At 39.3% G+C, this 25600-nt stretch overlaps 1 long non-coding RNA gene across 1 annotated transcript in view; it reads right to left on the reverse strand.

Annotated features, from left to right (window-relative positions):
• LOC141540499 (uncharacterized) overlaps positions 1-24504 on the reverse strand; it is a 36654-nt gene extending 12150 nt beyond the window's left edge. The window contains exon 1 of the long non-coding RNA XR_012481552.1: positions 24427-24504. This is a non-coding gene — a long non-coding RNA (uncharacterized LOC141540499). The remainder of the gene's footprint in view (positions 1-24426) is intronic.
• Between the last annotated feature and the right edge of the window lie 1096 nt (positions 24505-25600).

Genomic DNA, 25600 nt, shown 5'->3' on the forward strand with positions numbered 1-25600 from the left:
TGGAGGCAGTGTTAGAACAAGGAAAATGCTACAAAAATCATGAGAGAAAGGACTGAAGACTACAAATACTGACCCTGGAAGCTCATCAATCTATGACTTGGTGATGATAATGATGATGATGATGATGGTGATCATGGTGATGACAAATACACAAATAGCAGGCATTTAATAAATGCTTGTCATTTTGTTGACTATGGATCCTTTCTCAGAATCACATTTCTAAATACATAAAATAAAATTCACAGGATTACAAGAAATTCATTATATTGAAGTAGTTAAATGTGTGCATGTATAATATATACATATACATATATATGCATGAATGCGTGTAAATATATAAGCACCCATAATACAAATTTCCAGAGCTTCATTTAAGAACCACTGGATTAGATGATCTTGAAGGTCCCTTCCCACTCTAAATCTCTGATTCAAAGATCCCTTGACACAGGATCCTAATGGTGCACTGGGATAGGATCACAGCTCTCAAAACAATGAGCTCAGATTCCACCTCTGGTATTTATTATTTACACGATCAAGGTTGAGTCACTGAAATTCTCAGAGCCTCAGTTTCCTCATCTGTAGAAAAGGAAGAGGCTCAGAGGAATGAATGAGGTGGTCTCTAAAGCCTCTTCTAGCTCTCACTTCTCTATGTATCAAATAAACAAAATGGCGCAGTAGAGTGAACAGTAGCTCTAGAGTGAAAAGGTCTAGGTTCACATAACAACTCAGTTACTGTGTCATTGACCTTGAACAAGTCATTTGACCCATCTGTTCCGCAGATGGTCACCTGTGTCACCTCTGAGGCCCTTCCAGATCCAGATAGGATCCTAGGACCGTTAGGCTTGGAGACACTTTGTTTTGATATCAAAAGAACAAAAGAGAAGATTGTTATGAGGCACAAGATGAACTTGCATGTTTTTAAATAAATAAAATTTAACAAGACAAGATCAAAATTTGTAAATTTTCAAAAGCATTTTTCTCACAACAGTACTGTGAAATAATGTTGTCCCCATTTGACAGATAAGGAGACTTCACCTAAAGAGGTAAAGTGAGATTTTCAAGGTCATCAAAGTAGAAAATGTGTGTCAAATAGCAGGGTAATTTGGATAAAACACTGGATTGGGAGGCAGGAGACCCACAGAGTACTTCTGAACCTCCTTTTATGGAATCTTGGTGTTGACCTTTATTGTGCTTGTAATAGTCAAGATCAAGGCTAAAACGCTAAATCAGTTTGGGATGAAATAAGAAACCTAGAAGACATAGCCAGAAATGCTTGGGGAAGGACTTTCATTCTGGATTCTTAAGTCAAAACAATTCAGCAAAGGGCTTTCAATCTGGACCCACAGGAATCAAACAATAGACTAAACATTGCATGCTCACATTCATCCCCAAAAGACAGGACGTCACCAATTAAGGAGCATAATTTGGCAGCTTCAATATCAGCCTTATGGAATCCCAGGCTGGTTCGGAGTCCAACGAAAAAAAAAACATTTCATATGGGCGATAAAGGTCCGGATTTCAGCAGGGGTGGCTCCCACACCATTGGGGTTTTCTTAGTTCTCTGCATTCATCAACTGTTTCACTCATTACTCTCTAGACCCTCTTTATCATGGCCCTAACCAAGAAGTACCTTTTATGTGCTGTCTTCCACCATTAGAACATAAGCTCCTTGAGGGCAGGGATTGAGTTTCCTTCAAGGATTTATATTTATATATTCTCAATATTTAGCACAGTGTTTATAAAACTAGCAAGATCTTTTAAAAATGCTTACTATTGGATTCCTTAAAATCTGGTAGTTTCAGGTTGATAAAGAGAGAAAAAAAGGGGTCTGTAATAGAAAAATCTATTTGTCAGCAAAGTTCTGATAGGGAATGATTGAGGCAAGTGGAAAGAACATAGGACTTGTACTTTTTCTTCTTGGTCCAAGAGGGTCAAAGACTCATAAGGGGAAATTTCACAGGGTCAAAATTAGATGTGACTTCAGAAAAATTTTCCTAACTGTTAAAAATGACTCTAAAACTGAATGGAAGCCTTAAGGTGGTCATGACTTCTCTTTCCCTAGAGGTCTTCAGGCAAAGATTGGGTAATTATGTTGGGTATATTGTAGAATATTTTCACTAAGCTACAAATTGGACTGGGTGGCTACTGAAAAGTCTTTCTACATATTCTATAATTCTAAAGGTTCTGAGAAAAATCAGATCATAGGATTTAGAGTGGAAAAAAGTAAAGATAGAAAAAAATAGCAATAGATAGTATATGTATCATCTTTATATACATACATTAATACATTACATATATGTATGTGTGTATAAAATCTTTATATACACACACATACACATATATATCCTGACATATCTAGCTAGATATCTTTTGAGTTTACAAAGCACTTCACAAATATCATTGCATTTGATCTTCACAATAATTCTGGAGGTAGATGCTATTACTCCATGTTCTTTCCATCAAAATCATAGAAAGTAGAAGGAATCAGAGAGATGATGTGGACTAACACTGATGTTCAGGGTATGCTGGAAATGACTTGCCAAAGTTTGGATAGGTGCTGAGGAAAGAATATTGTGAGAAAGGAAGGTGGAACTATTCTGAATCCAGGACATGCATTCTGAATGTCACTCAATTCCAAATCACATCTTTTTCTGTCATTTTCCTTTTTTATCCCCCAGTTTCTTTTGAACTGTTATATTGTTGATGTCAACCTTAAATATATGCTATAAATTTCTAATGCAAATAAAATAAACAAAACAAACAATTTATCCATGTTGAGTTCCTTGAAATTGTTCTTTGATATTGGCTCTTATATGTTAATGTTTCTATTAAATTCAGATTTGGTTGACAAAGTCCTGAATGTCTGCAAGTTCATTTAATGTCCACTTTTTCTTATTCAATATTATAGATAAATTTCGCTGGCTATGATATTTTTTACTTAAGTCCTAGTTCTTTTGATTGTCAATAGATATGATTCCAACATCTCCGGGCTTTTATTTGACTGCTGATAAATCCTGTACAATTTTATCAGTAGTTCCAATGTATTTGCATTGTTTTTTTTCTTGTTTCTTGAAAAATGTTCTCTTTGATCTGGGGGTTTCAAAATTTGGCAATAATATTCCTATGTTTTTCCACAAAGGATGTAGTTGAGGTGGTGATCAGTGGATTTTTTTTTCTATTTCTACTTTCCCCTCATGTTCTATCACTCTAGCATAATTTTCTTGGATTATTTCTTGCATTATTGTGTCAAGGAGCTTTTACTGGTCACAACTTTCAAGCAGTCCAATTATTCTTATATTTTCTCTTCTTGATCTCTTTTCAAATCTGTTGTTTTTCTTATAAGATGTTTCACATTCTGTTCTATTTTTTCATTCTTTCTGTTTTTTTTTTCTTGGTCTCTTCTAGCTTCACTGATTTCCCCTTGCCCAATTCTAATTTTCAGTTATTTTTATCTCTGAGACTCTGTATGTCCTTTTCTAGCTGGTTAATGTTTTTTTCATCATCTTGTTTTTCTTGGATTTTTTTTAGTTTTTCTCAATGTCTCTTATTTGACTTCTAAATTCTATTTTGAGATTTTTGATAAATTCTCTCTGGGCAGGGATTAATTTCATATTATTCTCTGGGACAGAAGCTTTTTTTTACTTCAATGTCCTCCTCTGAAGATGAACCTGGGTCTTTCATGTTCCCATAGTATGTTACTCTGGTGGAATTTTTTTCTTTTTTGCTGGCTCATTTTTTTAAAATAAGAGGCATTAGTAATGCTGGGGTAGGATGGATGGTACCCAGAGCTGCAACTAGCATTTCTAATTAGCTGAATTTCACTCAGTCTTCCCAGACTCAGATTCCAATTTGACAACAGTCTGGGAGGTGAAAAATCTCTGTGGTTCCTGCTAAGGTTCTAGTCACAACCACTACCTCCATTGGATTCCCAAGGTTGAAAAAGTACTCATGCATATGTTTTGTAAATAAAAAGCTTTAATTCAAAGAAAGAAAAAATAATAAAATCATTAGCATAAAGATGGTAATTAAATCCATGGAAACTAATGAAATCATTCAGTGAGACAGTATAGAGGAAGAAGAAAAAAGCACCCAGGACAGTCTTGTAGGAGGAGGATCCAGCAAAGGAAACAGAGAGGAAGAGGTCAGATAGGTAAGACAAAAACCAGAACAGGACAGTGGCCTAAAAACCTAAAGAAAAGAAATTATTAAGGAGGAGAGAATGATTCATAATATCTATGCTATAGAGGGGCAGAAGAGATGAGGATGGAGAGAAGTCTAGTGGATTTGACAACAAGAGATTCTTAGTAACTTTGGAAAGAACAATTTCATTGGATTAAATTGGAAACTGGGTGAAAAGGAGTTAAGAAGAGTGAGAAGAAAAAAAGTGGAAGCACCAAAGAGAGGGCTTAGCACTGGTAAAAAGTAAGGTCATTTCATTATATGAGACAAGAATGTGATAATGGCAGAAGTTTTCTAACTGATAGAAGTTGAAGAAGAAGGGATAAGACTATATTCATGGTGGATGGCCTCGATTTGGTCTGTAAAAAGCGAGACAAAAGTCTCCTCTTTGAGATTGAAGGGAGAGGAAGTTGTGGGATGCTTGAGAAAGGATGAAAAGATTTGGAAGGGGCACTAGGGAGAGAGGGTGATTGTGAGTTGATGAGAAAAGTGGAGTAGGATTGCCTAGCAACAGTGAGGACCCACTGAGGGGTTTGTGGTGACAAACTCCAGATTTATAGTTGAGGTTGGGTGACATAAATCTGTAGTGGACACAAATCAGAATGATTGCATGATTTTCTCCAATCAGCAGGCATGTAGGATTTTAATTGTGTGGCAAAGATAAACAAGCATGAAAGAGATCTTACTAAGTGAAGGAGAGGGGAAGAACCTAGAAGTGGCAATGGGGAGCAAGGAGTATTCCAACTCCCTAGCCTCACCTAGTGAACTGACGATTATGAGTAAAGGTGCAGCTAGTGCTGGAAAGGGTGACCGGGAAGCTTATCATCAGGAGAGAGCCAGACAGCAATAAGAGGTAAGAGATGGAAGGATCAGGACAGGAACAGATTTAAGATGTCATCGAGAAGAAACAAGGCCTAGGAAAGACTCAGGATCATAAGAGGGATGTAACTGAGGCAGAACCTCAGCAGAAATAAAGCAGGCGACATGTCTTCTTCCTTCTTGGAATTCTGCAGAGCTTCTCCCTGTCCCTGAGAGTTACTTTTATTAGTTGTTTGTTTTTGTATTTTTTTTAATTTGGCCATGTGAGATCAATCCCTCCTCACAGATTTCTTCAGATTGACTGCAGCTGGAGGATTTCTAGCCCAGGCAGACCATAATATTAGCATCTAAAGAAATGAGGTTTCTAAGTGGATGGACAGGCTCCCTTCCCCATGTCCCTCTCTTACCTTCTTCCAGATGCTTAGGGCTCAGAGGGTTGGTAGATAAAGGGAAGATAAAGATAAATATATTTGGAAGTCAGGCTTTTAGATCTTTGGCTCCCACAGCCTCAGGCCATGAGGAGTCTGAGAGATGGATGTTATTTCATGCTGGTAATAGCTCTGTAGAAACTCATCCAGATGAGTTTAAGTCATGGGCTTATTTTTTTTAATTTTTTTTTATTTGTCATCTTTGGGAGGAAAGAGTGCTTTCCAAAGAAAATACCTGGTTTCCGCCATCTTTACTGTATGGCACAGTAGAAAGAGTGTTGGGTTTGAAGTTAGTAACTCTGAATTTCAATCCAGGCTTTAAAAGTTACTGGCTATGTGACTTTAGGTGAGACATTAGATCTCCTATCCTCAATTGTTGTTGTTCAGTCACATCCAATTCTTTGTTAGGCAAAGACACTTGAGTGGTTTGTCATTCCCTTCTCCAGCTCCTTTTACAGTTGAGGCAACTGAGGCAAATAGGATTAAGTGACTTGCCCAGGATGACAAAGCTAGTAAATGTCTGAAGTCAAATTTGAACTCAGAAAAAGGGTCTTCCTAACTCTAAGTCTATCACACTGTGCCAACTAACTGCTTCATCCTCGATTACTTCACCTATTAAATGGAAAATAATAACTGCCACCTAATATCTCAAGGGATTACTCTGAGAAGCACATTGTAAGCCATAAGACATGAGAGAAGAATAGGGCTCTTTCTTATTGCTCAAGAATATAAACTTCTTGAGATTTAAGATCTTCCTTTTTGTCATGGCATCTCCAGTGTTGAGCACAAATGTTTAATAAATACTTGTTGGTGGACTGAATCATAATAACTGTAAGCATTTCATCTCTTTCCCCCTTTCCTGAGTAGGAAGAAGACTTCTTGAATCTGCCAAGGATTTCTTCACTTTTGTCTTTGTATCTCTAGTATCTACCACAGTACTTTGCAGTCAGTGGGCCCTTATAAATATTAGTTTATGGATTGGTTGAAAGCTTGTCTACATTTCACAAATCTTCAATGAATTTCTACATTGACCTAAAACTCAATAGCAATGTCTAGGAACTTGTAGTATGCCCTCCTGGCAGTTACAATTACCAGTCTGCCCTAGGCCCAACAGAGTACCTTTGACCACTGACCTTTGCAGTGTCAATTCTACCCGGCTCGCCTCCTCTGAGGCCTTCAAAGGTCTTTGATGACAATGATTTATTGAATCTATAGTTTAATAACGGGTAGCGCACTCAAGAACAGCCACATGTAATCTTAAAAGCCTTTATTATACCTACTCACATGATGCCCTGACTGATGCCCTGACTTGTTGGTTCCCGAGCGAACATCTGGGTCAGAAGACCCATGTGTTCACTACCAAACTCCTTACCTCTTTTGGCTATCCATCTCAGCTTGGCCACCCAGGTTAGGGAGCCAGGTTAAAGAGCGCCAGGTTAAAGAGAGTGACTGCTGCCTGCAGTGGGCTTATAAAGGGTCTGTGAGGTCACACACACAGCCAAGCAGCTATTACAAAGCTATCTCAATGTGGCCAAGATCCCACCTACAAGGCAGTCCTAATATCCACAGAGATTAATTCCTGGAGGACTCAAATCTCCCATTGCACTGTGTCTGCCCATTTAAAGGGCCCTTACATGAACCTAGAATGGATGTCTGGGTTAAACTTTCTTTATGGTTTCCTTTTTGCCCTTATACCCCCATCCCTCTTCACAGAGCCTATGATATAGCAGACATTGATATATTCTTGTTGTTTGGGAGATGAATGAGAACAAAATCATTAGGAGGATTTGGGGAAAAAATTCATTTTTAAGTTTGTTAGTTGGTCACCATTTGACTTCTTAGATCCCTAACACCCCCAAAGTTATGATTCTGTCCATTTTAGAACCTATTAATATGCTAGATTCTTAACTGTTCATTAAAGACCCTTTAATAAAGATTTAGATTTGGCAAGACTTTCCTCATTAAAGTTGTATCCTTGTTTCAAACTTAGGGAATAGTAATAGTACAAGGGCTCTTGAATAACAATTAATTGATTGTAACAATATAAACATATATGCATATATACATATATATGCTAGAATAATGAAGGGGAAAGATGAAAGAATATGAGCTAAATTTCTGTTAGCACAAGTCTTGCCTGTGCTCTTAATATCAAAACCAAAATTATCTATGTCTTCTGTGAAGCAGTAATTGTTTCAAGGAGAAGAAATCCAAGACAGCTGTTCACTACTACAGTGGGAAAGATTGACAAGCCACAAGCTGCCCAGCTATTGGAGGTTTGGCCAAACCTTGAAAAGTCCAATGTTCCAGTTATTATTAATCCTGGTTTTAAAGAATTTGACAGAAACACCTAATCTGATTTATTTCCTAGAGAGAAAAAAAAATGTAATACTTGGAGAGTGTTTTTGGCTTTGTTATTGTTATGTGTGTGTGTGTTTCTCTTCCATTGTTGTTCTCTGGCTTTGCTAAACTGATACAGGATATAGCCTTGGACCTCTACAAAGGCAACTTTTTGAAGCAATTAACCTCTAACCTAGATTTGATGAATCCTATTTATTGCTTTAGCTGGAGCTGAGAAAAGTCTGGCCCTATTTAGATGGGAAGGATAGCTGACTGGGGTTTTACTTTGTTGATTGAAAGTATCAGCTACAGATATGGATTCCTAAGACTTAAAAAGACCTTTCTCATTGTTTGTGCCCTTAGAAGTCCAGGACATTGGGGTTTGAGACCAGGGAGTGAGCTGGAGAAGATTGTAGTTTGTCCTTCATTCTTGAAAAGGACCATAACCTCAGGGAGGTGACATGAAAGTGAATTGGATTTAGGTGAGGCTGCTTTATGGGTCATCTACCTCACTTTCCCCTCCAGAGCCATCTGGATGCAGTGACAAGATATAGATCAAGACAAAGATTCCCCTTCCTTTTCCCCTTTCTCTTTCTCTTCCTTTTCCCCTTCCCCTCCCCACTTCTTTCTTTCCCTTCCCCCACTCCTCCCCCTTCCTTTCCTTTCCCCATCCTCCTCCCCTTCCCTTTCCCCCTCCCCTTTCCCTTTGTCTTCTCCTTCCCTATCCCTTTCCCCCTCCCCTTCCCCCTTTCCCTTCCTCTTCCCCTCCCTTTTCCTTTTCTCTTTCCTTTTTCCTTCCCCCTTCCCCTTTTCCTCCCCCCTTCCCCTTCTCCTTCTCTTTCTCCTTTTCTTTCTTTTTTTTTTCTTTCTTAAAACCACTACCACCATGACAACTATAGTACAGCCCAATAGTAGTAAGTAGTAGGAATTGTAATAGTGGTAGCAGTAATAGAAGAAGTATATATGCAGTTTATATATATATATATATATATATATATATATATATATTACATATATATCATATATATATAAACATTTATTTTTAAAATAATCTTTGTGATGAGTGTAAAAAATGTAAAATTGTAAAGTGGATACAATTTTAATCTTCTTTTTACAGATTAAGAAACCTGAACTATGACTTAGTCAGAGACAGTTATTTGCACTCAGATCTAGTTTGACTATATACTGACTCCCCTCACTGCCTCAAATGAGAAAGAAGAAACTTCTGGGCTCCCACCATGCAAACTTTCCTTTGTTTCTTTTGAATGGATTCATAATCTCCTTTTACCATATCAATCTATCAATTAAACATTCATTAAGTGCCTACTGCATGCCAGAAATTGTGATATATACTGGGACCACAAAGAAAAAGCTAACACACACACACACACACACAAATAAAATAAAATAAAATACACTCAAGTTGCTTATAGTCTAATAGGGGAGAAAGTATATACGTGATATGTATACACACACACACAAGGCACATATAGAGTAGGTGGAAGGCAATCTGCATAAGGGAAAGCATTAGAAGCTAGGAAGACTAGAAGAACTTTTTGGAAAAGGTGGCATTTGAATTAAATCTTAAAGAAAGCCTTTAGAGACTAAGACAAGAAGGTAAGAAGGCAGAATATTGCATGTGAGGAATCAATCAGTATAAAGGGCCAAAGGCAAGAAAAAGAATATCGTGTATGATGTTCAAATGATGATGCTCCATGTTCATGGAGGGCAATGATACATAGAAAAAATGAAAAATGTAATGGCGCTAGGTTGTAAAGAATTCCTTTGCCAAGAAAAGGAGCTCACAGTTGATCACAGAAGTCACGGAGAATGTTCGTGTGCATCCCTCCCCCTCCTCACCTCAGGAATATCTCAGACAGCTGTCCTTGAACTTTAAAATCAACAGGAAGAGATTGACTGATGGACAGGGATTGCCCCTTGATTATATCCAAAAAGGTCTGGCCAGTTAAAAGACTTTTCACTGCCACACATTATGAACTCCTGAGTCATGGTGGCCACCTGTCAGAGGATAACAGTACATGCTCTCAAAATGGAGGGGGGGTGAGTCCCCTCCATCATATCTGCTTCTAAGGAGCACTCACGACCCTTCCAAAAAATCTGTGTGAGAGATAGAAATGTGTTAGAGCAAAACAGGAAGTGTAACACTTGTTTTTCATGAGCTTTCACCTAACCATGACACTGACTTGATCATGTCTATCAGCTCTTTCAGAACCAGAGGATGTCATTTATCTGAGCCAAAATTGGTCTAGAATTCGGAAAACACTTAGCTCTTCTTTGTCTCCTTACTTATCTTGGCTACCAAGTTCATTAGTTCCTTTTATTCAGGCATAATTCAGAAGTCATTCTAATTGTTAGGTAAAACAAAATTAAAATGAAAACTGAACAGGTCTACCTTCACTCTGTTGTCGGTTTCCATTGTCCTATCTCACCCAGTCATTGTTCCTTCCAATCCTTTCTTTGAGCATCCTTTAAAATCCCTTAATATAGCTAAAATACATTTTTGTTGTCCTTAGCTTTCCTCTCTCTTGATGTTGTTTTGAGCTTTCACACTGCTGAAACTATTCTTACAAGACTACAATAACTTCATATTCACATATGCATGTGAGGAATCAATCAGTATAAAGGGCCAAAGGCAAGAAAAAGAATATCGTGTATGATGTTCAAATGATGATGCTCCATGTTCATGGAGGGCAATGATACATAGAAAAAATGAAAAATGTTTTACCTGCCCTCTTTTCATTTTTCGCTACATATTTTTTAAAATCTAAGTTTGATCTATTCTTTGTGCATCCCATTCTCTTCAGAAAACTCCCATTTTTCTGTCTCATTGAAATTTCTTCCCATTATGTCTTCAGAATTTCACTCCTGAAAAGGCCATCACCAGTCTGAATCATTTAATATCAATTAGGTCCTCATTGTCAAAAGTCAGCTTTTAAAAAAAACTTTCCCCTGAGACTGTCTCACCATCCCAAAGAACTGTTCTAAGCATTCTCCTCTCTCACCACGTGGACCATATCATCCCTGCTTTCTCTCTTTCAGCTGGGAATAGGATCATTGGCTAGGAGAAGAACCTTAGTCTGCTCTAACCCCTTCATCTACATGTGAAGAAGCTGAGAGTCAGAGATTAGTACTTAAGGGTTAGGGCAGTGGTGCTCAAACTGTTTAAATAGGGGGCCAGTTCACTGTCCCTCAGACTGTTGGAAGCTGGACTATAGTAAAAACAAAAGCTCCCACTCTGTCTCCATCCCTTAGCCCATTTGCCATAACCCGGCGGGCCCCATACACGTCCTCAGCGGCTGCCTCTAGCCCGTGGGCCGTAGTTTGAGAATCCCTGGTAGGGTCTGCCTACTAGTAAATGTCTGGTGTGGGATGTAGCCAGACCTTCTGAGTGCCTAATCCAGTGTCCTATTCACTATACCATGAGGTATAATGTGTTTCAGAGAAAAGAGGGACCAATCTTCTTTCTAGTTTACATTTCAAAAAACCTTAACAACATCAAATGATCTTCGTAACATCCCTGGAAAGTAGATGCTGTTACGATGTCCATTTTACATTTATGGAAACTGAGGAAAACTAAGATTGCACAGCTTCCCCAGGTTTACACAGTCTTTGAGTAGGATTGGATCTCAAGTGTTCCTAACTCTAGGTCCAGCTCTCTACCCACAAGGACTGCCTTGCTGCAAAAGGCCTGTGGAGGTTATGTAATATCTCACATGCCCCCATAATCTTCAGTATTTTGTCCAGTTAAGTGTTATCTTTAATAATGCTTTCTAGGTTCCTTCTGACAATGTCATTTATGCCCTCATGAATCACCAGGAGGAGGTAACAGACATCTGTTCGAATAAGTCTTGGGAAATGCATTGTACGTTTTAGCTATACACTCTAGGAAAACAGTGGACTTCTCTCTTCTTGTTTTGATGTTCAATTGTAGCTGCCTCAGTCGCCCCAAGGAGGGAGTAACCACCCCTATTCTTTTCCTTTTCCTCTGAACTTCACTAGATGTTCTCCCACCTGTCAGCTTCCATTGCTCTGCTCTGTCATTCTGCCTAGGGAAGTCACACAGCTGCTTCCTCCTCTGAGTAGTTAGCCCCTTCATCACCAGGAAGGGCTGCAAATCTGTTTTTTAGCTCCAAGTACATTGTCCTTTTTTTTTCCCTTCCCCCTCAGTGGAACATTCTTCCTCCAATTTCCTGACAAAGGTCAAGTTTCCCCATCTGCCATTCTGGATCCTTTTACTCCTTCTTGGAAATTGATTTGCCAATTTATCTTAGTTTTTTGTTTTGTTTTATTATTATTGTTGGAAGATGGGGGTTGGAAACACATTGCCTTTGAGTGAAGGGGATATTCCTGGAGTCCCTTTCCTTCCCTGAATACGGGGAAATAGCCTACACTGCTCACAGACAGCATTCATTTGGTTGTGGTTACCATTTTGTTGTTCTGAAGTCATTTCAGTCATGTTTGACTCTTCATGACACCTTTTGGGATTTTCTGGGCAAAGATTCCTTCTCCAGCTTTTTTTTACATATATGGAAACTGAGACAAACAGGATCGAGTGATTTGCCAGGATCACTTAGCTAGTAAGTATCTGAGACTAGATTTGAACTCATGAAGAAAAAGAAATCTCTCTGATTCCAAGACCAGTGCTCTATTGACCAGACCACCTAGTGGCCCCTCTGGCCATTGTTGCAATATTTTCACTCTTGAGTTTGTTTTTACAACTACTTCAATGAGATCTTTAAAATCACTTATCTCATCTTTAGTCCATAGATCTCTAGTCCAATCCCTTCAGTCTAAAGGTGAGAAAACTGAAGAATATGTTGTCAGGGAAAGTAAAGTCAGTTAATTAGTTACATAGAGGGACTATTAGGAAATATAGACCTTATTCTTCTATAGAAGAATGCCAACTCCAGATTTCAAGCAGAGAACAACGGATTCTGGAACTAAAAGGGGTTCTAGACAACAAAAAAGTGAAAACACAATGTTAGAACATGGGACATCAAATGGTGGGATCTAGAAGGAACTGGAACATAGGATAAACAGAATCAGAAGGGTCTGTAAAAGCTAGAACATTAAAAATATCAAGGCTACAAGATTAGAGTTGGGAAAAGATGAGGAAAAAAACAATTGCCACAAAATGTTAAAAAAAAAAAAAAAAGTAAAATTAGAGATTATTTAATCCAGATTAAATTAAATTGTTTAATCTTATTTTACAGAGAAAGAAATTAAGATTCTTGTTAGTTCAAATCCTCATTTATTAGGGATGAAAGTAAGACTCTGGGAGGATTCTTTCATCTGTCCTACAAGGAGTAAGGAATATGGGGTCAGATCAATTTTCCAGATTTCTATCCTAAAACAAGATTTCTCTCATTTGTTTGAGAAAATCTGCCTTGTTTTACTGAACCTGCTCAAAGATTTAAGTTCAGCGACTCAAAAGTTGTGTTTATTTGAATTGGTCTTGCCTATCAAACTGTGCTTACTTTTATACAGTATCATTAGCAAAATCAGTCTTGTAATTCATGTCAAAAATCTTAATTCTTTCGATTCTTTATGGGTTTTACACATTAATGAATTTCTAGAACACAGCAAGGGGATGGAAAAGTGAGTTCAAAGGCAAAACATCCCCATTCAAAATAAGCCATTTCTGGTGGTGAAACTATCTCTGTTGTCACCACCAAAATTCTCAATCTTAATATGCCTAAATCACGTCCTATTGCTCTTTGGCAAGTAGCACTAAAAAGTGATACTTAGTGTTTGCTGAATTTTAGCACCTGAAGCATCAAACAGCAAATTGTTTCTTTTCCCAGGATCATTTTGAAGTAATTAGTTTCCCATGCTGGCTGCTTTTCAATGCTTAAAATTGGTTTTAAACTTTACCCATTCATCTCTTAATAATCTGAAGCTGAAGTAGTCTTATTGACCTTACTTAAAATATTAATATTGATCATTTTAATTACTTATATTTCTTTACTTCTTTATTTTTATTTACTTCTTTATTTACTTATAGGGGTTCTACTTACAGAACTTTTGAGATTCTGTTGTTTTGTTTGATTGGTTTTTTGGGAGAGGAAGTTGTTCAATGAAGCATTAGAAAAAATGGCAATTTGTCAATTAGTAATTGTGGGGTAAGAGGCAGCCAGGTGGACCAGTAAAAAGCACTGAATATGAAGGCAGAAAGATCCGAATTCAAATCTGGTTTCATACACTGTGAGATTCTAGGTAAATTTGTCTATTTGTCTTAATCCACTAGAGTAGGAAATGGTAAACAACTCCAGTCTCTTTGCCAAGAAAACTCCAAATGGGGTCATGAAAAATTGGACGAGACTGAATAACAACAACTGTTGGGTGACAGTAAGGTAACTATGACACAGCACTCCACCCTGAGTATCTTCATCATCATCCAGGAATTAGAAATATGTGGGATGAATCACTATTTTTCCCAATGAAAATTGGAAATAAGCCAGGATCAAGAAATGTCTTTTCAATCCCTCAAAATTTCATGTTTTAGCATTCCACATCCTTGGGGTGCCTTCTAACTTCTATATTCTGAGTTCTAAGTTCTAATATACCATGTTTGAAAATTCTATATTGTATAATCTAACATGTTCTAAAGTCTATGTCAGCTCTAACATTCTATATTCTAGGTCACTTCCAGCACCAATATTCCATGTTCTGCTTACTTTCCACATTCTAATATGCTTTATACTATTGAAGGGATTGGAGCAAGTAGTGATAATTGAGCAAACCATACTGTCTCCATCTCGTGATTCAGTTTTGGCACTAGCTCATTTCCCTTTCTATTCAATTATAGATCTAATCCAATTTCTGTGGTGAAAAACAACAATATATTATTGTGAGAAGACTTGATTGTATTGTTGAACCCAGTCTTGATGTCTTAGACCACCTCAACTTGCTACTTAGAGACCCTTAACTAAGGATGTAGATTATGTTGACCAAAAACCCAGTCAGATCCAAAGCTAGATGAATATAAGAAGTTCTCTCACAATTGTACATCTCCAGCAACCCACATGTCTTTATCTGTCTCTATAACTAATCAATCATTTATTATTTTCATAATCCATTGATTGTTCATAGACAGTTGGGGGGGGATGGAAAATGTCTTTTTCTAATTTCATGGAATGTTTTTGTTCACTTTTCCCCACCCATCCCACCCCCAATTTAGAAAGTCTTTGATCTTGCCTCCAGTTAGAAATCAGATTACCTGCTTTTGTATCCTGGTTAATTGGGTTTTTTAATTAAGTGGTCTTATTTGGTTGATTGTTTTTAATGTACACAAACTAGTCTCCCTTCACTATAGTCACTAAAATCTAAAGTCTATTTCAGCTTTAACATTCTATGTTCTAGGATTCTTTCCAAGACTAATATTCTATGTTCTGCTATCTACTTATTTATGTTTTAATACTCTGCACAATATCTTATGCTCTGAAGTCTATTTCAGCTCTAATACTCTAGCTTTTGTTACAAACATTTTATGGCATTTTTTTTTAATGAAGGAGGGAATATTCTGTGTTCAAGATTATGGAGCCAGTCAGCAGCTATATCCAGATTAAAATTAGGTCCTGGTCAGTTAGGTCCACAAGACAACTTGTGAAAAAGAACAAAACATGATCTCCCATCTTGATACAAAGGTTCTGGAAAAAGGACTTTGGAGATCATAAAGGGTCCTCACTGGAAAACAGGGGAAGAGGATGCCATTAGTTCGTGTAATCCAGGGCATCAAATACCTTCATGAATTGTTCTTTCTTTCCGTTCACAGGATGGCCTGAACCCCAAAGAAATGGAGCCCATTTTTCTTCCTTGCTAACAACAATTGTATTGTACCTATCTTTCCCATCAGTCTCCAGGGTAGCAGAAAAACAATCTCTGCCAGGATTGAAGGAAGGAAAGAGGAAAGGATTGGGGGAGGAAAACAAAAACAAAGCAGATAACTGATGAAGCTTATGAGGGAACATGGAACAGAGGGAGCAGGCAGCTCTATGCTTAGAGAAGCCAGTTTTGAGACTCACAGTCTGATATTTGTATTAATTCAAGCCCTGAGAGGTAAGAAGGAAAGTGATAAAGTCTCTTGTGGAGTCAGAATTTTAGCTATAAATCATCTGGTCCCAAATTATCCCCTTTTTACAGATGAAGAAACTGAGGCTGAAAGTGTTTGAATGCCTCGCCTAAGACCACATAAGTCTTAAATATTAGAGCCAGAACTATAATCTTTCCTAACCTTCTGCCTCTAAGTCCTGTGTCCATTGATGGTAAACCATTTACAACTGAAAGAGTTAAATGCTTCTTTCCCAAATGTAAACCCAAGGTGGCATTCTATTAGACGGGTGAATATTTCAGAATAGTCTTCATCTAACTTTTGACTGGGCCCAGTCCATTTCCATCAGTCAGAAAAGGAAAGCCAGCTCCAGCTGTTTTCATTAACATCATTGTTATTTAGCTCTTTTCTTTTCCCTTCCCATTTAAGGGAGAATTGACTAGGCCCGAGAGGGATTTGTGGCTTTGTTATTTAAATAGTTCTGAAAATCAGTGAAAAGTCAGCCAAGAGCTTGAGCTTGGGCAGAAAGTCCCTTTCCCTATTCTGGGCCTCAGTTTACTCACCTCTAAAAATAATGGGGTTAGACTGGGTGAGTTCTAAGATTCCACAACCTGAAAATGCTATGGATCTGTGACTATCACATGTGGCAGATAGAGCCTCAATCCTTGCCAAGATCAACCTCTCCCTCCTATCCAGTCCATTTTTGCTAGGAGTTCGTCCCTTTCTTTTATCATCATTCCTCCCCTTCTAATTCCCAATATCTCCTATTCCACAATTCCTTCTGTCCCATCCTTTAAAAGCAATTTCACTTAAAGCTACCATTCCCTGAAGCTATTGCTCTTGTATCTCACCTGTTTATTTGTTTTCCCTAACAATCTTTTGCTATTTTTTTTCCTCAGACTATACTTTTATAATTTAGATTCTCTTGGCCCTGAATACTATTTTCTCTTTCACTGTTTTGAACAAAACTTTCTCCTGGCTTGCTCCCTATCTGTGGCTTGGCTCTTTGTGTAGATCCCCTTTGCTGGAGGGCACACCCCAGGGTCTGTCCCGGATGCTCTTCCCTTTCTCTCCCTGAGCTTATCTTGATGATCCCAATAGTTTCCTTTGGATTCAATGTTCAGTCCAAGTTTACCCCCCAAATCTGCATATGAAACCCTCATCTCTCTTTTAAGCTTTCACCTTGCATCAGGATCTTCCTGCTAACCCAAAGGCTCCTATCCAATGTATACAAAAGAGAACTCATCTTTCCCTCTGAACCCCCCCTCCCAGTCTCCCACTTTTTTGAGGGCATCCTTCTGCCCACCTAGGAACTCGGAATCAGAATCATCTTTACAGATTCCCTCTCCTTCCCTTAGAAGCAGTCATCTTCCTTGCCTCGATGTTTCTACTTTGATAATCTCTCCCAGCTGTTTTCTTCTCCAGCAGTCCCAGCACTTATTAAGCTCTGACTGTGTGCCAAGCACTGGGGATACAGAGAAACACAAAAACAGTTCCCTGCCCCCAAGGAGCTCACAGTCTGATGAGGGAGACCACTCCCAAAGCAGCAGCCTGGATCCAACCCTTGGCTTCTTGCCTAAGTGACTGCTGCAGCCTCCACTTCCAGTCTCCTCCCTTTCCAATCTGTCATCCCCACAGCTGCCAAACTGATCATTCCAAACCACAGGTCTGAGCGTGTGTCTGTCCTGCAAAAAGCAGCCTATCCCTATTGGTGTTCAGTGTGTCCAGCTCTTTTTGATCCCATTAGTAAAGAATCTGGTGGTTGGCCATTTCCTTCTCCAGCTCATTTTACAATCAAAGAAACTGAGGCAAACAGGGTGAATGACTAGACCAGGGTCAAGAAGCTGGGAATTGTCTAAGATGAATCTTCCTGACTCCCTTGCTGGTGCTCTGTGCACTATGGTGCCCCTTAGCTGCCCAGCCCTATTGCCTATGGGTAAAATACTATGTTAGCATGGAAAGCCTTCATAATCTGGCTTCTGCCTAGCCTTTGGGAGCCTGAAGAGGTGTACCTGGAGCCAGGAAGTCCTAAATTCAAATCTAGCTTCAGAAGCTTATTAGATGTGTGATCCTGGTCAAGTCACCTAACCCCATTTACCTCAATTTCTGTAAAATGAGGATAATAATAGCACCTACCCCATAGAGTGGTTGTGAGGAACAAATGGGCGAATATAAGCAAAGGCTTTTGCAAACCTTAGAGGGCTCTCTAAATGTTAGCTATTATTATTGAGCCCTCTTCCATGATTGACATCCTACATTTGGTCATATTCCAACACTGATTCTACGTTTATGCTCTTTCTCCTCCATTAATTCACTGTATTTTTGTATGCTTTTTAATTTGTTTATCCATCTCCACGTTAAACACTTTCTTCTCAGGAAAATATAAACTACTTGGAAACCATGGACTTTTTTGTTTTTCAGGTTTTTTTTTTCCTTTTTATTCTTAGCATCTAGAACATAGTAACTTGGTCCAGTTGTGTGGTACGGAAATGGTGAGGAACACCATTTGATAAAAAAAAGCTGGAGAGAGCTCTAGAGAAAAGCAAAGTTTATTGTACATTCTCGCGAGAATCGGGCGTCCCACTCTTCGAGTAGACTATCGAAGAGAGGAAGCGCCTCCTGTGGGCAGGACAGCACCTTTAATCCCTAACTCAAAACACCCCCTCCCACCACTGACCCTCATCCTCATTGGCTGAGAGTCTTACATTCTAAACGCGAGATCTACCCTTGAAATTGAACTTGACTAATAAGTCCATAGTTGCCCATATTTGGATGAAATAGGGAGATGTCATAGGAGGGGAAGGCAATGCCCTTTGCTCTAACTTCAGAGTCCTTCAGGCCTACTCGAACTCTGAAGTAGATGAAGCCTTACTCGATTTTCACAACTGTCTTGAAAGATCTCACCTCATCTCATTCACAGTGAAAAGAGTTCTAGAGTCCTGGATTCAAATCCTAGGCTACTACTTAATACCTATGTACATTAGGCAAGTCCCTTCACCTATTGGAGCCTTAGTTTCTTCATCTAGCAAATAAAGGGCTTGAACTAGATGGCCTCCATGGGGATGCAGTGGATAAAGAGCTTGGTTAAAAAAAAAAAAAAAATCAGAAAATCCTGAGTTCAAATCTGGCCTCAGACACTTACTAGAGATGTGATCCTGGTCAAGTCACTTAATCTCTGCCTCAGTTTCCCTAACTGTAAAATGGGGATACTGATAGTACCTACTTTCCAGGGTTTGTTGTAAGAAAGAAATGAGTTGCTATTTGTAAAGAGCATTGTAGACACTTCATAAATTCCTGTTTCTTCCTTTCCCTCTATCCTCCAAAGGTCCTTTGAGCTGCAGATCTGGGACACTGTCTATCATCTAACCTCTCTGGGCCTCAGTATTCTCATTTGTAAAATGGGGGGCTAATACTAGTTGACCTCAGAATTCCTTCCTAACACTAGAGCTTTGAACCTCTGATGGCTTTTTCTGAACTTTATTTTTTCTTCTGAAAATATTGTCCCTGAGCTTTCTTCAGTAACTCATCTTTTTTTGCATCTGCCCCTAAATTGGGTATCCCTTAATTTCCTTTGATTTATCTTTTCCTTCATTTGATCGTAAGTTCCTAGAGGGCAGGAACTTTCTTTTTCTTATTTGTAGAGCACACACTTGGCACTTGAAAAATACTTGTCCACTTGAATTTCAGCCTTGACTTTAATTAGTAAATGTGTGTTAATGAAATGAAAGTGACAAAAATAGAGTGACCAAGAAGGCCCTGCAGCTCCTAACACCTCATTAAGACTCAAAAACCACAGTGGGATTTTCCTGGAGTAGAGAAGACCCAAGACCTCATTGTTTGTAAAACAAAAGTTCAGATCCACATCTTCCAAGAAAAATGGGCTATTAGTTCCCCTTCCCCCAAGCTCCCCCAATCCTTGCCCCAGGCTAATCTACAATAAATAATGGTTCCAACCATTCAAATGGACAGCATTTCAACTCCCCTCACCCCCCTGTGTGATGAAGTCTCCCTTTCCCTGGCCCTCAGCTGAAATATAAGCTCATCAGCAGCGTTGGCCAAAGAAGGCTTTTTGGCAACGAGTTTGATAGGGAAAAAAAATGATCGAAAGTGCTGAGACAGCACTGTATTTAGACAATTAAATCTGGAGAGCCAAGACAGTTCCTGTAAGTCCCCTGCTCCAAGAACAAAAGGTTTTCTTGAGAGTATTCCTGTGGATATTAATACGGACACTTTAATGAGCCCTGCAGCAAGTAAAAGTCCTCATGGGCTGTAATTACACCAACGCTCCATCAGTGGGACCCGGGCAGGAAGCCCAGACAACAAAAAATTAGTCACCGCTCGCTAGTCACCCCAGGTTGTAGCAGGCGGCCCACGCTGAGTGCTGGATGCACCAAGATCCAGCCAGTGGCACCTTGGGAGGGACAGGGGCAACCAAGGGGCAGCTCCCCCCGGGAGAGGCTCCCCAAATGGGGGGATGGAGAAGGCTTCCACAGACCCACCATCCCAAATGTCTCACCCCACCTAGTTCTCTGAGGAGGTCTGGACCAGAGGGAGCGATTCCCATTTCTTTGAACTCTGTTCTTCAGAAGGGGAATTGTCTTAGAAAAGTCTCAGTCAGGGGGTGGTCTTTTCCACCGGCTCTTTCTGCTCCAGAACTGAGAAAGAGGAAAGAAAGGATGAAGGGGTGAGAAGAGGAGAAAGAAAAAGTGAGAGAGAGATAGAGAGACAGAGAGAGAGAAAGACAGAGACAGAGAGAGAGAAAGGAGAGAGAGGACAGAGGGAGAGGGAGAGAGGACACAGAGAGAGACAGAGAGATACACACATAGAGAGAAAGACAGAGAGACAGAAAGAGAGAGACAGAGAGGAAGAGAGAGAAAGAAAACAGAGAGACAGAGAGAGACAGAGAGAGACAGCAGAGAGAGAGAGAGACAGCGAGAGAGAGAGAGAGAGAGAGAGAGAGAGAGAGAGAGAGAGAGAGAGAGAGAGAGAGAGAGAGAGAGAGAGACAGAGAGACAGAGAAAAGAGAGAGAAAGACAGAGGACAGATAGAGACAGACAGAGACAAGAGAGAGGAAGAGAGAGAGACAGAGAAACAGACACAGAGAGAAAGACAGAGAGACAGAGAGACAGAGAAAGGAGAGACAAAGACAGAGAGACAGAGACAAGGAGATAGAGAGAAAGACAGAGAGGAAAGAGAGAGAGACAGAGAAACAGAGACAGAGAGAAAGACAGAGAGACAGAGAGAGGAGAGAGAGACAGAGACACACAGAGAGACAGAGACAAGGAGATAGAGAGAAAGACAGAGAGGAAAGAGAGACAGAGATAGAGACAGAGATAGAGAAAAGACAGAGAGGAAAGAGAGAGAGACAGAGAAACAGACACAGAGAGAAAGACAGAGAGACAGAGAGAGAAGAGATAGAGACAGACAGAGACAAGGAGATAAAAACAGAGAGGAAAGAGAGACAGAGAGAGGAGAGATAGAGACAGAGAAACAGAGACAGAGAGAAAGACAGAGAGACAGAGAGAGGAGAGATAGAGACAGAGAGACAGAGACAAGGAGATAGAGAGAAAGACAGAGAGGAAAGAGAGAGAGACAGAAACAGACACAGAGAGAAAGACAGAGAGGAGAGACAGAGACAGAGACACAGAGAGGAAAGAGAGAGACAGAGACACAGAGAAAGACAGACACAGAAAGACAGAGAGACAGAAAGAAACAGAGAAAGAATCCAAGATAAGTAGGAAAGAAGACAATATATATTGATATAAATAGAAAGGACCTTCAGGATTATGTGATCCTATCTCCTTACTTAATAAATTAGGAAACTGAGGTAGAAGGAGGTTGTGATTTGCCCAATTTAAGGTAATAAGGGACCAAGATTTGTAGGAAATGCTATCTGCCTCCTGAATGCCCTTCTCCGGCTTGCCCCAAACTAATATAAGGCAAATACAAATGAAGTCTCCTGGTTGTTTGGAAAAGCTTACTGGGGGACTCAAGACATGCTTTCAAGGTAACCTTGGATTGAGTGGAATCATCACAGAAGATCACCTGAGAGTGAGATTGAATGCATCCCCCAGGAGAAGAGAGGGGAATGCCCCTGCCCTCCACCAGGCAGGCTGCCAGGGAGTGCCCACTTTCACATCCTTTCCAGGGAAAGGCCGACTTATCACCTGAAGAAAGGAGTCCCTTCATTTACATGACGCCCATGGACATTTGCATGAAGTGCCCCATGACTTTGGAGACTTGTACCTCTTTTTAAGCAGCAGGGCTGTCCTCCCTCCTACACCTTCTCCCCAGCTGCAAGAGATGCCCAGGCCCAGAGAATTTGCATTTTTCTGGGCTTGGTGCTTTAGTACAAAATGTCTCTCATACTTCTCAACCCTATACTTATCCCTCTGAGGAATTCGATCTAGTTTTTTTTTTTTTTTTTTTTTTTTTTCAAAAGCCTTCTGGGAAATTAGTAAAGACCTGTTTAAACCTCCTAAATTTGATTGCATCTTTCTTCCTCTAAGCTCAGGATTTCATTCAGGGGTCAATGGCGACTCTTCTACCATATCCTTTTCATTTGCCAGGTCATTCACCCAACAATTAGTGGTCATTCACCACTAGACTGTAGGCAATATCTTATGTCAGGCTTTGCTAAGAAAAACAGGATAATTAATACTAGGCTCCTATTCTCCAAAAGCTTTGACCCTGTTGAGGGGGAAAAAAAAAAAGTACACAAGGAAACAGAAACTAATCACAGGGTGCATTTAAAAGCCTCTCACAAATATCATTTGTCCTAAGAGCCTTGGGGAGTAAGTACTATTATAATCCCCATTTTACAGACGAGGAAACTGAGGTTGAGACAGGGTTACACAATGGGCAAATATCGGAATCCAAATTTGAATTCAGAACTTTCCAATTCCAAGTCCCACAGTCTAGCCCCGGCACCATCTAGTATTTACAGAGTGTTTAAAAGATTGGAAATAAACCACAATGAATTCTGAGGAAAGAAAGAGCTCTGTGGGGCAGAGGATCAATCGGTGAAGACTTCCTGTAGGTGATGGCAATTATCCCATGTCTTGAAAGATGGAGACATCCCCACGCATGTATAGCCTAAACAAAGTCAAGGAGTCAATAAGCACTTATTTCTCTTAGTCTATTGAGCTCAGGCACTGTGCTAAGTATTGAAATTGGGTATACAGAGAAGGAACGCAGGAGATTGGAGAAGAATAGTTGGCTTGGAGGGAAACCATGAGGGTGAAAACATTGGGCAGGACTAGGAGATAAAACCATTTATAAGTTCTCAGACTTTACCCCTTGCCAGCACCGATGGACAAATGTGCATGAGACACATTCTGGTGTGTAGCCCATGTGGGAATTTGTTTTGAATGAGTGTGCTTATTTGTTACTAAGGTTTTCTATTTCTTCCTCCCCCTTCCCCAATTAAGGAAGGATAGGAGGGAGGAAAAATAAATACTTGGAAAGTTTTAAAAAAATAAAATTCAATTAAAATGACCAATTTTATGCATATTTGTGTTTATGTATTTATGCCAAAATTATTCATAGATTTAGTAATTAATACCACTTTTTAAACTTTGTCTGCTTTATTAGCTCCTTGTCATGAAGAGAAGTCAGTCTCCCATGGGACGTGGAGAGAATAAAGTAAGAGAGACCATGTTGAAGCTTAGGTCAGGACTTATTATTACTCTAGGTCTTAGTTTATAATGAAAGCATGATAATGTACACAGAATGCTGAATGGGAAGCTAAGAAAACTAGGGATGGTACCAGCCCTGAAGTCAGGAGGACCTGAGTTTAAATCTGGCCTCAGACACTTAACACTTTCTAGCTGTGTGACCCTGGACAAGTCACTTAGCCACAATTGAGGAAGGAAGGAAGGAAGGAAGGAAGGAAGGAAGGAAGGAAGGAAGGAAGGAAGGAAGGAAGGAAGGAAGGAAGGAAGGAAGGAAGGAAGGAAGGAAGGAAGGAAGGAAGGAAGGAAGGAAGGAAGGAAGGAAGGAAGGAAGAGAGAGGAAGGGAGAGAGAGGAAGGAAGAGAGAGGAAGGAAGAGAGAGGAAGAAAGAAAAGAAAGAAAGAAAAGAAGGAAGGGAGAGAGAGGAGGAAAGGAGGAAAGGAGGAAAGGAGGAAAGGAGAAAAGGAGGAAAGAAAGAAACAAAGAAACAAAGCCAGGGATTGAATATTGTCTCTGATATATATTACATGATTATGCGCTAGTTATTTCTTCCTCAGCCTCAGTTTCCTCATCTGTAAAACTGGTTTAATACCATACATAATACTTATCTCCCAGAAGTGGTGCACCCTTCAGATTAATGCTTATGAAAAATTTTGAAAAATTAGACATCATGCAAACATTACTTATTACTACTAAACTTTCTATATATTTTTTCCAAATCAGCAATTTGATTTGCATACTATGTGCAGACCCTGACCTAGGTGCTAAGAAATAGAAAGGCTGGTAAGGTAAATCCCTTACTCTGAAAGGGAAATGGGAGAATTTCAATATACACACACATATATCTATAGAATACAACAAAAGAAGCAAACAAAATTATCTTTGATGTTCAAGCAAAAGTTCAAGTCTTTCTTACTTTGAGAATCAGATGGAGCTTCACAGAGAACAGGACACTTAAGATGGCCTTCAAAAGATGGTTCCAATTTAAATGGAGAATGTGGCAATTATTGAGACTTTTCTGAAAAAAAAAAAGCGTTTGAAAAAGCAAGAGGCAAGTTTTAGATGCATTGCCTACTGTCATTTGGTTGATGTACAAGATAGGTGAAGGGGAGTAAAACAGGATAAAGATGGAAAGATAAGTTGGGGGTGATATGTGAAAAACCTTGAATCCCAAGCTAAGGCATTTTCCTCTTATCAAATCCAAACCACTTTGTTATAACTTCCATCAATTTACTTGCCTTCTTTAGAATGATTCTAATCCCTCATCATCTTCACGAGAATTCTTCAGATACTTCAAGCTTTTATACCTCTTCCCAGTCCTCAAGGGCTTTTCTTCAGGCAAAACATCTTCCTTCAACTGGGTATGGCAGGATTTTCAGGGGGTGTTTTTTCTTTTCTTTTTTTATATTTACACTTATTTTATCTGGAGAAATTGTTTGTTATTTTATTTTTCTCAGTTACATGTAAAACAAATTTTAACATTTGTTTTTAAAACTTTGAGTTCTGGATTCTCTCCTTTCCTCCCTTCTCACTCTTCTCCCTCCTCCCATTGAGAAGGCACATGTGAAGGTATTTAAACCATTTCCTTAAGAGTTATGTTCCTCCCCCCCCCAAAAAAATTAAAACAAAACAAAAAAGAAGCCTTCAGGAAAAGTAAAGGGTTTTTTTTTTTTCATTTTTTTTTATTGTGGTTTGATCTATATTCAGATACAATCTGTTCTTTCTCTGGGTATGATAGCATTTTTTATCATAAGTTCTTCAGAGAAGAGTAATCATTCCCAGCTGATCTTACCCTAACAGTGTTATTACTTTGCCCACAGGATATTTCATTTTGTGTGAACTCATGGAGGACTTTCCAGTGGATTTTCAGTTTATTTCACCATTATGGCCATCCTTTTCTAAGCTCTGGATTCCCAATGTCCTTCCTAAATTGTCCTTCACTCCATATGTTCTCTGCCCAACAGAGAGGATGATCACATCACCAATTTCCCCAATCTTGGCAATTATGCCTCTTATATACAGCCAAAGATTATAGTCAATTTCTTTACTACAGTAACTAACTGTTAAATCTTAGTGAGTTTGTTATCCTA

Source organism: Sminthopsis crassicaudata, chromosome 4 (assembly GCF_048593235.1).
Source record: "Sminthopsis crassicaudata isolate SCR6 chromosome 4, ASM4859323v1, whole genome shotgun sequence".
In the NCBI taxonomy this organism is placed as follows: Eukaryota; Metazoa; Chordata; class Mammalia; order Dasyuromorphia; family Dasyuridae; genus Sminthopsis; species Sminthopsis crassicaudata.